Source organism: Erpetoichthys calabaricus, chromosome 12 (assembly GCF_900747795.2).
Source record: "Erpetoichthys calabaricus chromosome 12, fErpCal1.3, whole genome shotgun sequence".
Classification (NCBI taxonomy): domain Eukaryota; kingdom Metazoa; phylum Chordata; class Cladistia; order Polypteriformes; family Polypteridae; genus Erpetoichthys; species Erpetoichthys calabaricus.
Window position 1 is genome coordinate 74864853 of NC_041405.2, and position 12287 is coordinate 74877139.

The 12287-nt window shown below is 40.0% G+C and overlaps 1 protein-coding gene across 1 annotated transcript in view; it reads right to left on the reverse strand.

Moving 5' to 3' along the window:
• The window catches only part of fmr1 (fragile X messenger ribonucleoprotein 1), a 106559-nt gene that overhangs the window by 31365 nt on the left and 62907 nt on the right, over positions 1 to 12287 (reverse strand).

Sequence of the window (12287 nt, forward strand, 5' to 3'; positions counted from 1 at the left end):
TGTACTAAGTAATTGCAACACAAAAACTAACAATCAGTTTTAATGCGAAAAGATGCCGATGAAAGAGAAGCAGCGGGCCGCTAGGGTGGAGTAAAGAAGAGCTGCTCAGGAAGCAGCAAGCACATCAACCTCTGAGCAAATGAATGCTAAATGTACAGAGAAAGGATGAATACTATGAATGCTCAAGTCAAGTATATTCACTGCACGTTACTGTGCAGTGCGCCGTTACTGGTATTTTGATAAAAGAATTTGAACAACATAAGAAGCATATAAATTATTAAACAGTAATACATTAACATTTAAGTAAAGATACATTGAGTACTACTGCAGAGCTTTCAGGTATACTACATTTTTGGTTTGCCCATTATGTGCATAAATGTATAAATTTTTTGGTGTACCTACCCGAGAACACGCGACATATAACTGACCGTGGGAGAAGCATGGATTTTAAACACGCATTGAGTTCATCTGCTGGTGTCCCTCGTGGAATAACTGGTAATGTTTGACGAAAATCTCTTGCGAGTAAAACGTCAGTGCTTCCCATTATTTTGATAGGATCTCTGAGATCTTGCATTGTACGGTTCAAGGTTTCATAAGCTCTTTTATATGCCATGGTGCACTCATCCCAAACTATTATCTTTGAATGTTGCAAGACTTTTGCCTTTCCAGAGCCCTTGTGTATGTTGCAAATTGGATTTTCATTGTGAGCGAGGTTTAATGGTAATTGCAATGCCGAATGTGCTGTACGGCCTCCATCTAATAATGTAGAAGCGATTCCCCATGACGCTACAGCCAGAGCTATGTCACCATTCGCTCTCTCAGAAAGAATCAGGTTTATTAAGAATGTTTTTCCTATTCTTCTGTGGTCATATGTAATTTCCATTTCAAACGCGAAAAGAATTTTATATATATATAGATTTCAGATGCTGTCTGAAATCATCAATGTCTTAAAAATGTTAGGAATATGAAAGATAAATCAGGAGTATAGTAAATATAAATCATCTGGTATTCTCATCTCAAACACTACAAAACAATTATTGGTTAATCCCAGGAAAATCTTACAGGTCTCCGGCAAGGGACAACACAGTTCTTCATAAAAGATTAAATAGATCAATCCACTTGGAAAACAGTAAATGTGTGTTGATTCTTAGGATTTTGCCTCCTCCTTTATGTTATAATATATATTCTACTTTTATATTATATCACCTGGTCCTTCCCATCAATCTCTGTTATCAATTAGTCCAAACTCAAATCTTCCATTTCTGTCCAAACTGTTGAAAATATTAAGCTCTATGAAGATAACTCATTAAAGCATATCAGAAAATTCACATCCTGCCTTAAATGCAATAATGCTTGGATGTCCAGTAATTTCCTGCAGCTGAACACACACACACACACACACACAAAAAAACACAACCAAAAAAATACACTGAACTACTACTTGTGGAACTCCAGCTCAGCAAAAACAGATAATTTCTTTGTAGATCATGATGACTGCAACTGTCCACTATCATCACCAACTTTTTTTTTTTTTTATAAAATCACTAGTCCAACTACAGCCAGTGGTCACGCAAGGAGGTAGTCATTAGAATTATGTGCTCTGGCTCTATCCCACTAGTGTGGAATAATGTTGGTGCCAGACACAGGGAGTCAAGATTCTACTATATCCTTGCTATGTCTCACTTCCCACAAATATATTCACACACGTGGATCATAAATGGCTGACAATGATATTTTTTTTTTTGTAAAATTGTGCTCCGTTCCAACTCTGGCCCTACTGATTTGTACACTGGTGTGGTCACTGCCACTGCTGTAACATTGTGTGAGGAGCCTGAATCACTGAGAAAATAACACTACTATGATCAAATCCATTTGATTTAAACTTACTGATGTGCATTTTAATGTAAAGTAATTGATGTAACACATACTGTACACATTAACAGGTATGGGCAAAATTAAGTCTTCTGTACTTATGTTTTGTCCACCTCATAAAGTGAAATATCCCTAGACAAGTTTTTCAATTTAATTGTGGTTCTACTGTCATTCACTTTTCAATGATAGTTCTGTTTAAAGAATATTAGTTCAAAATGTTTCTGCTAAGAGTTGTAGTCAATTGACTTGACTATACTGCCTTCATGTTCTCGTCATCTGAACCAATAACAGAGATTAAAACAGCTCAAATTAAAAATATTCCTTTGTGTGCAGATTTTCTAACGTTAGCTAAAAATTCTGGGGTTTACATGTACGGCGTTATATGACAGATATTCATTAATTTGCTGTTTTCATAATAAACTAAACTTTCATACATCAGACAGGGTGTAGTTATGCTATTAAACAATCAAAATACATGGAAGTAAGGTATGTTTTCAGCATTAAATAGTTTCATGTTTTTAAGACAAAAACAAAATGGTGAAGTTCCACCCTTATATTTCAAAGACTTTTGCAGCTCACTTTATGAGATGAATTGGACAAGCCCTTCTTGAAAACACTTCTTAAATCATTTTGGGACAACTTAAGCTTTTTATCAACCTGGATCTATAAAGGACTCAAATAGTCTAATCAACTCTTAGTTAATGACCAGTTTTCATTTAGCCTTATGGCAAGCAAGATATCAAAATCGGTGTTATTTTACATGTAGAAAACACTGAAATTTACTTTTTTGATTTTACTTCTCCTACTGCAAAAAAGAAGGGTAAAACCATTTGTTTTCCACCAATCTTCTCATTTGTCCTTGTTTTTTATGTAATGAATATATTAAAACCTCAGTATATATTTTACCACCTATTGCATTATTTGCTTATCCGCACAATGGATGGGGTTTCTTTAATTTTCATCGTCCACCATGCAGAAAAATAACATCAGTTTCTAGTGGAAAACAAATGGTTTTACTCACCTGTGGTAAGGTTAACCCAGTAGTTCACCTACCTGCCTATAATATAGGTTTGCAAAGTTTGAAATTTTACAGTGTAATGACTTTTCAGTATTTAAGACTTAAATTACCTTAATCTGCATCACTCTTTGCTGAGTAAATGCCTCATTACTTCACATAGCTATCATTGTATTAGTACTTTCATAATTTAATTTTCAAAAGTAACAAACACACCAACTCACAAGCAGGAGTCTTCTTCCAAAACTGCCGAAAGACAATAGGCAGGTCTAAGCTACAGAAACAACTAAGGACACGTTTTTGGTCCTAACTCAACATTTTAAATCCAATCTTGTGGGGCAAGATTACCTTTCTTTCTAGCAGTTATATTTTTTAAAAAAAGTGGTTATACTAGGATTTGAAGAATTATCCTTGCTACATGAGGCCCTAGAAAGGAAGCAGCCCTATGCTACAAGTACTTCAGCACATAAGGCTTTCATTTTCTAGCCACTTTTCAGCATAAAAAAGCAAACATAAAACACACAATTTGACTATCTTAAAGTGTTTATATAAGCATCATCACTTGCCAAAAACAGTCTTTTCAGGTTTATGTAATTCTCTCATCTAAAATCTGCAAACACTTGATTTGAATTGTGCTCTTGTGTACCTTTTTAAATATCTCTCCATAAGACCTGCTATGAAAGGTGCTGTTAGTGCTGGGTGGTATGACCACAATTCTATATCACTGTATTTTTCAAAATTATACCGGTTTCACGGTATTCGACAGAATTTTTTTCCCATGCATGAGTGGATGTTAACCACATTTTCCACTGCTATTACTGCAGTAGACTGGCAAAGAATAACCTATTCCACTGTCACGAGAATTGTACATTGTACACAAAAAAAAAACATTTTTTAATACAGGTTTACATGGCCCAATAAAGTGATAGTTTTCAAGGGGGTGAAGATAAGGAATCACATTGCATGACAGTTGCAGTCAAAATATAGAACCTTTTTATTTAACAAATTTTGCAAACAACTTAAACTAAAATTTTGACAACATATTTTCAACCATCCAAAGAGGCATTTAGACTTAGTTAAATACCCAGAGGTGTTTGTCAAAAGTTGTATTGCACTGAACATGTCTTAGAAAAGGAATAGTAAATATTTTTTGTAAACTAACTACACTTTGTTAATGTTAACAATCTGTCCACTGATACGTTAAAGTGACTTTTTAAAGAACTTTACCATCATTAAACTGCATAATATTTAAACTAATAAATAATAACAATAAAATAAATAATAGCATTATTACTGGAAGTTGCACTATTACTTCAGCCCAGGTGCATTACACAGTATTCACCAAATAAAAATAAAATAAAATGAAACAAGTGCAACTTGGTGATGACATCTTTACCAACTGAACCATCATTTAGGCAAATTGCATTAATATGGACCTTGCTTCAAGCTAAGCTATATACATAAATAATAAAACTGCAACTTGCATTTATAATGCTATATGTGGTAAAGCCCACGGAATTATATGAGGGCCACAGGGAAGAAAAAAAAACAAACTATATGTCGAGAATAAAGTCGACATGTTGACTTATTCTTGACATTTCCACTTTAATCTCGACACTTATGTCAAGAATAAAGTTGACAATTCCACTTTATTCTCATAGTTTATCTATATAAATAAAATTCTTTTCGTGTTTGAAACGGAAATTACGTATGACCACAGAACATTATTATAATATACAGTAGGAACTAATGACTTCGTTTGTGGATGCCATTTTTATATCGTCTTTACAAATTATTATTTGCGTGAGAGTTATTTTACTGATATTGAAAAGAAGTAAACACAAACACGCCAATCTATCCCATAGAACTGCACCCCGCGTCGCCCTCTCCCAGCCCTCCTCTCTAGACTCGAGCGCTGAGCCGTCTGCCACCCGGCGCATTCTCACAGAGAAAACTGCCACATTGTAACTTTTTTTTAATTCGCAGTACTTGATAGTAGAAGAGTTGAAGAAAACAGCTTTGCGTCTATCTACTTTTTAACTGTGCTGAGCTGTAAACAATGTGAAGACGAGGCCACCTTGCCTTCAGCGGCGAGGGGTCATAAGAACAAAGTGGACGCTGGGAGGCACAGAATGTCGGGCTTTTCCTCCTGGTCAACAACTTTGCAGTTTCCGGCAGCGTCCTCTGTTCTCGCAGTGTTTGTCACACTTCAAGTGCCCCGTCGGCTCCTGGGACAGTGGAAATTTTTGCGAATAAGTGTAATCGGCGCTATCAAAGCAGGACCTCTCTTGCTAAATTGCGGTGCACGGCTACTTACTGTCCCTTAAGATGAATTCGGGTCACTAAAACCCCGCAACATTCAAGGTTGCTTTTGTGATGAATTCTTTTAAGAAAATGAGGGTTTACATCTAAAAAGATGTACCGACCTCTTTATGTTAAGTATTGGACTTGGGAATTGCTTGGACCTTCTGCCCGTTAAGCACGGAAAGGCAGTGTCCACATTTCTCAGAATAATTTTGCTCTTAAATCACAGGCACATAGTGCAAGGTTGTCAAGCAGGTAGTTTGCCCGAAACCACTGCAGTAGTACTCAATGTATCTTAACTTCTTAAATGTTAATGTTTGACTGTTTAATAATTTATACGCTTCTTATATCTTCTTCAAATTATTTTATCAAAATGTTTTACTACTTAATTATTTATATAATTTCTATGTTATTGTAAATGCTCTTTATTTGTTCAAAAATAACATTGGTAATTAAACTTATTTTATAAATACTACATTTTAGATTTTTTTTTCCCTTGCACTCAGTGAGCAAAGCCACTGGGTAATCAATAATGTCATAAACTAAACTTCATCCTAAAAATCAATGTTTAATTTACTGGATTTGTCAAACCCTGTCATAAGTTAATGTAGCACATTAAATGCCTTGTGTTAAGTGTTCCCCGACCCAGTTGTTAATCGCTACACGCTTCTTAAACTGACTTCCTCTACACTAAGAGGAGGTGCAGGCAGCGATCGCCACACAGAATACATTCACTTCATTATATTCCTGCTCTCTGCAAATTTAGAATGCCAAGATAAATACTTGATATCATTTTCAGGATGAAATGCATTAAAGCAGGTGTTAAACATGCACGGTAGTGTGGCGGTAGTGCTCCTCCCTCGCAGTAAGGGGTCCCCAGGTGTACGCCCAGTGTAGAGAACTTTATGGCAGGTGTGATGAGGCTCCAAAAAACTGGATGTATGAATGGGTATAGAACAGGTTTAACTTAAATATTGTGTAAATGTTGGATTCGTGATCTGGTGTTCGGAGATGGATGTTCATCTGAGCAGCCTTTCTTTATTGCATGCGTGCTGTCTCTGTCTGACGTAACAAACCCCCAGTTCCAATCCTTCCTTTTTCTTTCTCCATATAACCAATCACCACACGATAAACGTCTTTGTGAAATTAAAACTAGTTATAAACTTAGACCACGGAGTGTTCAAAACTTTTAAAAAAATCTTCATTATACATGTTTAATTATGTCATCCATTCAGGGATGCGCCCATCCCAGCAAGCATTGTGTGCGAGGCAGGAGCAAATCCTGAACGGGGCGCCAGCACATCGTAGGGTGAATACGAGTAATAAATACACTAGCAGGGTTAATATAGCATAACAAAACCACACATCCTACATGACTTTGAAAGGAAACTGAAGCACGCTGAGTAAACCCACCAGAAAAAACATGCAAATTCAAAGCAGGGAACACCCGGGACCGCTTTGCTGCGAGGCAGCAGTGCAACCTCCACGCCACCATGCCCCCACATGATTAACACATGCTTTAATGCATTTCATCATGAAAATTATATCAAGTATTTATCTTAGCATTCTAAATGTTCAGGGAGCAGGAATATCATGAAATTATTGTATTCTGTGTGCTGCCTGCTCCTCCTCTTAGTGCAAGAGGAAGTCAGTTTATGAAGCATGTAGCGATTAACATTGATCTGGGAATACTTAAAACAAACCATTTAATGTGCTACATAACTTATGATGGGGTTTGAGAAAATCTAGTAAATATTCATTTTAAGATGAAGTTTAGTTCATCTTAATTTTCATTATATTCATTTTAAGATGAAGTTTAGTTTACGATGTTCTACTTTAATAACAAATTACGAGAATAAAGTCAACATGTCGACTTTAATCTCGACAAACGGCGAGAATAAAGTAGAAATGTCGAGAATAAAGTCATAAGCATCAAGATTAAAATGGAAATGTCGAGAATAAAGTCAACATGTCGTCACACTATTACACAGTACCCAGGTACACTACACAGTATTGAAAAAAATAAAACAAGTACAACTTGGCTTGCAGTATTATCCAGTAGTATAGAAACAGTATTCACACATTTGAACATAATGGTCCACATCCGACCTTTTAAACCCAAAGTATCTCCAGACAACAAATGTGACTCCTTTTTCCAGCAAAAGTTCTTCTGTATCATCATGTCCAACTTTATCGTCTGCTATAGCTTCAGTTTCGGAATGTTTTCTGTCCATTTTCACTGCTCAATACCTCCACTACCGCATGTACTCAGTTGCATGTGTTTAGCAGTGTAGCAGTGAAAAACAGCCCTCATGCAACACCACCTCCACTAACGCATGTACTCCGTTGCATGTGTTTAGCGGTGTAGCAGTGAAAAAGGTCCCCCCCTTAAAAAGTTTCCCGCTGCGCCACATTCTGAATTTTGTTTAGGCAATTTAAACCGCCGTTGCGGTATAAGAAAAATCCGTATTATAACAAAAATAAACGGTTTTTGGTATGAACCGGTATACTGCCCAGCACTAGATGCTGTATGAAAGAAAGCATGACTGTCTTTTAAATAAACTAGGGGGCTCTGTGGCCCCTGCTCACTTCACCCGCCAACCTTCTGGGCTAGCTTCTTCACAGATCTGCCGCTCTCGTATCGGGAAGTGGATGTACAATTTAACAGATTGTTTTCATGGGAATTGTTATATATGAATAACAGAACTATTTTACATTACAGCGAGTAATTAACCATAGTAAAAAAATAGCAAAATGTAATAAACTGTAAGAAAATTATCCGTTTTCGTTCTGTTTGGCTTTGAAATTAACACGCAAATACTTTTTAACTTCAGTAAAATTGATTTTTTAATTAACTTTTCATCAATATTGCATTGAATTTTGATTCCGTGTTTGAACTTACATCGTGAAAATGCAACTAATAACTGCCCGAAAGTGAATATCTTTTCTTTCTTTTTAATAAATAAAATGACTTTTTCGAATGTTTGTCCCTGTGATTTGTTAATTGTCATAGCAAAAGCTATTCTAATGGGAAACTGTAAATGTTTTAATATGAATGGCATATCAAGATCTCCTTTGATGTCTAATGTTATTCACGGAAGATGAACTACATTACCTTTCTAGTTGCCTGTTAAAATTTTACATGTCAGAATTGTTCAACCAATTCTGAACACAACTAATCTTGTCCTATTGCATAGCCCATCACTCAGACATAAATTACACAATAGCATTAAGATACATCCTTCTTTTAACAGTAATTTGGTCGGTTGAAGACCAGACGGTGTTAACAGCTGTAGATATTCTACAGGCTATTGTAAGTTGATGTTTCAACTTCTGCACCATCACCACCAACTGTTTTCAGCATAGTCTACTGATACGCATTTAACCAATTTGCAGTGTAACCGATCGACAATTTTTGCGTTAATTTGTTTGACTTCGTTTCTCTGTGCTAGGATTGCATGTGTACTCATTTCTTCTGTTGATAACCCTTTGGGATGAAATTCTTCAATAAGATTTGGACATAACAAGTCTTCTTTTATTGGGAACTTAAAGTGAGGAAAACATAAAAATTTATAAGAGCTGAGAGAGCAGGAACTGTGTCTGAAAAAAGCATTCATACGAATGGGAGGTGAGAGGACCGTAGGCGTGGTTGAAAAATGGTTAAGAGGAGGGCAGGACTTGCAAAAAGCTCTTGGCAATAGTTTCGTCTCAAGATTTTCTTTTATAATAGAGAGGTTGGAAGTGCCAGGGAAATTTCAATTAAGAATTACTCCAAATTGCCATGGATTTTGTGCATACATATATTATAAACAACAACAGTACATAACACCCAAAATGTCAGTATTTCAAATTATAAATTACTAGCTGTACTACCTGTCTAAAACTATTTCAAATCTAAGTAATCGACGAAAACTTCAGTGATAATGTTTGTAGTGTACCGTGCAATGCATAAGTCTGTTATATGAGATTTGTAAAAGCAGTGTTAAGGTTTGTAATAAGATATAATGGTATGGCAAATGCAATGAATTTTTTTTTTTTTTTTTACTAAAAAGGTTTGTGATGACACCAGGACACCCTAGGCCGACTTTGTGGTCGTGTCGTCGGACTTGCGGCCACATGTCTTGGACACTCGGGTGAAGAGAGGGGCGGAGCTGTCAACTGATCACCACCTGGTGGTGAGTTGGCTTCGATGGTGGGGGAGGATGCCGGTCAGGCGTGGTAGGCCCAAACGTGTTGTGAGGGTCTGCTGGGAACGTCTGGCAGAGCCCCCTGTCAGAAGTAGCTTCAACTCCCACCTCCGGCAGAACTTCGACCACATCCCGAGGGAGGTGGGGGACATTGAGTCCGAATGGGCCATGTTCCGTGCCTCTATTGTTGAGGCAGCTGACCGGAGCTGTGGCCGTAAGGTGGTCGGTGCCTGTCGTGGCGGCAATCCCAGAACCCGTTGGTGGACACCGGCAGTGAAGGATGCCGTCAAGCTGAAGGAGTCCTACCGGTCCCTTTTGTCCTGTGGGACCCTGGAGGCAGCTGATAGGTACCGGCAGGCCAAGCGGAATGCGGCTTTGGTGGTTGCTGAGGCAAAAACTCGGGCGTGGGAGGAGTTTTGGGGAGGCCATGGAGAACGACTTTCAGACGGCTTCGAGGAGATTCTGGTCCACCATCCGGCGTCTCAGGAAGGGGGAAGCAGTGCAGTGTCAACACTGTATATGGTGGGGATGGTACGCTGCTGACCTCGACTCGGGACGTTGTGGGTCGGTGGGGGGAGTACTTCGAAGACCTCCTCAATCCCATTAACATGCCTTCCAATGAGGAAGCAGAGCCTGGGGACTCAGAGGTGGGCTCCCCCATCTCTGGACTGAGGTCACCGAGGTGGTCAAAAAACTCCTTGGTGGCAGGGCCCCGGGGGTGGATGAGATACACCCGGAGTTCCTCAAGGCTCTGGATGTTGTAGGACTGTCTTGGTTGACACGCCTCTGCAACATCGCATGGACATCAGGGACAGTGCCTCTGGATTGGCAGACCGGGGTGGTGGTCCCCCTCTTTAAGAAGGGGGATCGGAGGGTGTGTTCCAACTACAGAGGGATCACACTCCTCAGCCTCCCTGGAAAAGTCTATTCAGGGGTCCTGGAGAGGAGGGTCCGTCAGATAATCGAGCCTCAGATTCAGGAGGAACAGTGTGGTTTTCGTCCTGGTCGCGGAACAGTGGACCAGCTCTATACCCTTAGCAGGGTCCTGGAGGGTGCATGGGAGTTTGCCCAACCAGTCTACATGTGTTTTGTGGACTTGGAAAAGGCATTCGACCGTGTCCCTCGGGGAATCCTGTGGGGGGTACTCCGAGAGTATGGGGTACCGGACCCCTTGATAAGGGCTGTTCGTCCCTGTACGATCGTTGCCAGAGTCTGGTCCGCATTGCCGGCAGTAAGTCGAACCCGTTTCCAGTGAGAGTTGGACTCCACCAGGGCTGCCCTTTGTCACCGATTCTGTTCATAACTTTTATGGACAGAATTTCTAGGCGCAGCCAGGGCGTTGAGGGGGTCCGGTTTGGTGGGCTCAGGATTGGGTCACTGCTTTTTGCAGATGATGTTGTCCTGTTTGCTTCATCAGGCCGTGATCTTCAGCTCTCTCTGGATTGGTTCGCAGCCGAGTGTGAAGCGGCTGGGATAAGAATCAGCACCTCCAAATCCAAGACCATGGTCCTCAGCCGGAAAAGGGTGGAGTGCCCTCTCAGGGTTGGGAGCGAGATCCTGCCCCCAAGTGGAGGAGTTCAAGTATCTCGGGGTCTTGTTCACGAGTGAGGGAAGAATGGAGCGTGAGATCGACAGGCGGATCGGTGCGGCATCCGCAGTAATGCGGGCGTTGCATCGGTCTGTCGTGGTGAAAAAGGAGCTGAGCCGCAAGGCGAAGCTCTCAATTTACCAGTCGATCTATGTTCCTACCCTCACCTATGGTCATGAGCTATGGGTAGTGACCGAAAGAACGAGATCGCGAATACAAGCGGCTGAAATGAGTTTCCTCCGCAGGGTGTCTGGGCTTTCCCTTAAAGATAGGGTGAGAAGCTCAGTCATCCGGGAGGGGCTCAGAGTAGAGCCGCTGCTCCTCCGCATCGAGAGGAGTCAGATGAGGTGGCTCGGGCATCTGATCAGGATGCCTCCTGGACACCTTCCTGGTGAGGTGTTCCGGGCACGTCTAACCGGGAGAAGGCCCCGGGGAAGACCCAGGACACGTTGGAGGGACTATGTCTCTCGACTGGCCTGGGAACGCCTTGGGATTCTCCCGGAAGAGCTAGAAGAAGTGGCCGGGGAGAGGGAAGTCTGGGCATCTCTGCTCAAGCTGCTGCCCGCGCGACCCGACCTCGGATAAGCAGGAGACAATGGATGGATGGATGGAGGTTTGTGATGTGCCATCTTTTGCAAAAAAAAGAGCCAGACAGAAACAAAGACAAAGAGACACTTAATCCTTTCAATAAGGTGGATTACCTAAGTGCATTTAAGATGTCACTCAGTTTTTATAAGATGAGAAAGAAAGAATGCTGCAGAACAAATTTTTTGTCTACAAGTTATTTTTTAGCATGTGACAGAGCTGTTTTATCTTTTGGCCATATAAGGTATTGGTTCTCAAAGTGTTTTGGACCAGAGACCAAATTTGTTTAAGTCAAAGATACGGTAGACCACTTACAGGCAACAGCTACTTCTTAGCATAATTCTGCGTTCCAATTTACATTTTTATTTTTAAACAAGGATGAAGGGAAAGAAAAATAAGACCCTGTTTCAAAATTTCAAGATTTAAATTTCTATATCTGAAACATTATCATCAGCATGGAATTTAAGGATTGCCTTTGGCAGGGACTGTGCTCTCAAGGATGACATCCAGGATAATTTAAAATAGAGACCCAATTTGTTGGTGGAGATTGGGTGATCACGATCACCACAACAAACAGGTGGAGGACATAAAGAAGCCTGAAGTGTGTATCACCTAAAAGAAAAATCAGATGGCATGTTTGAAGACATTAGCTTCAAACCCATTCCTAAAGGATTGGATATTTAGGTTTAGTAGCAGAAAACTGTTATAAGTACCTACATACACAATGGCATAATAT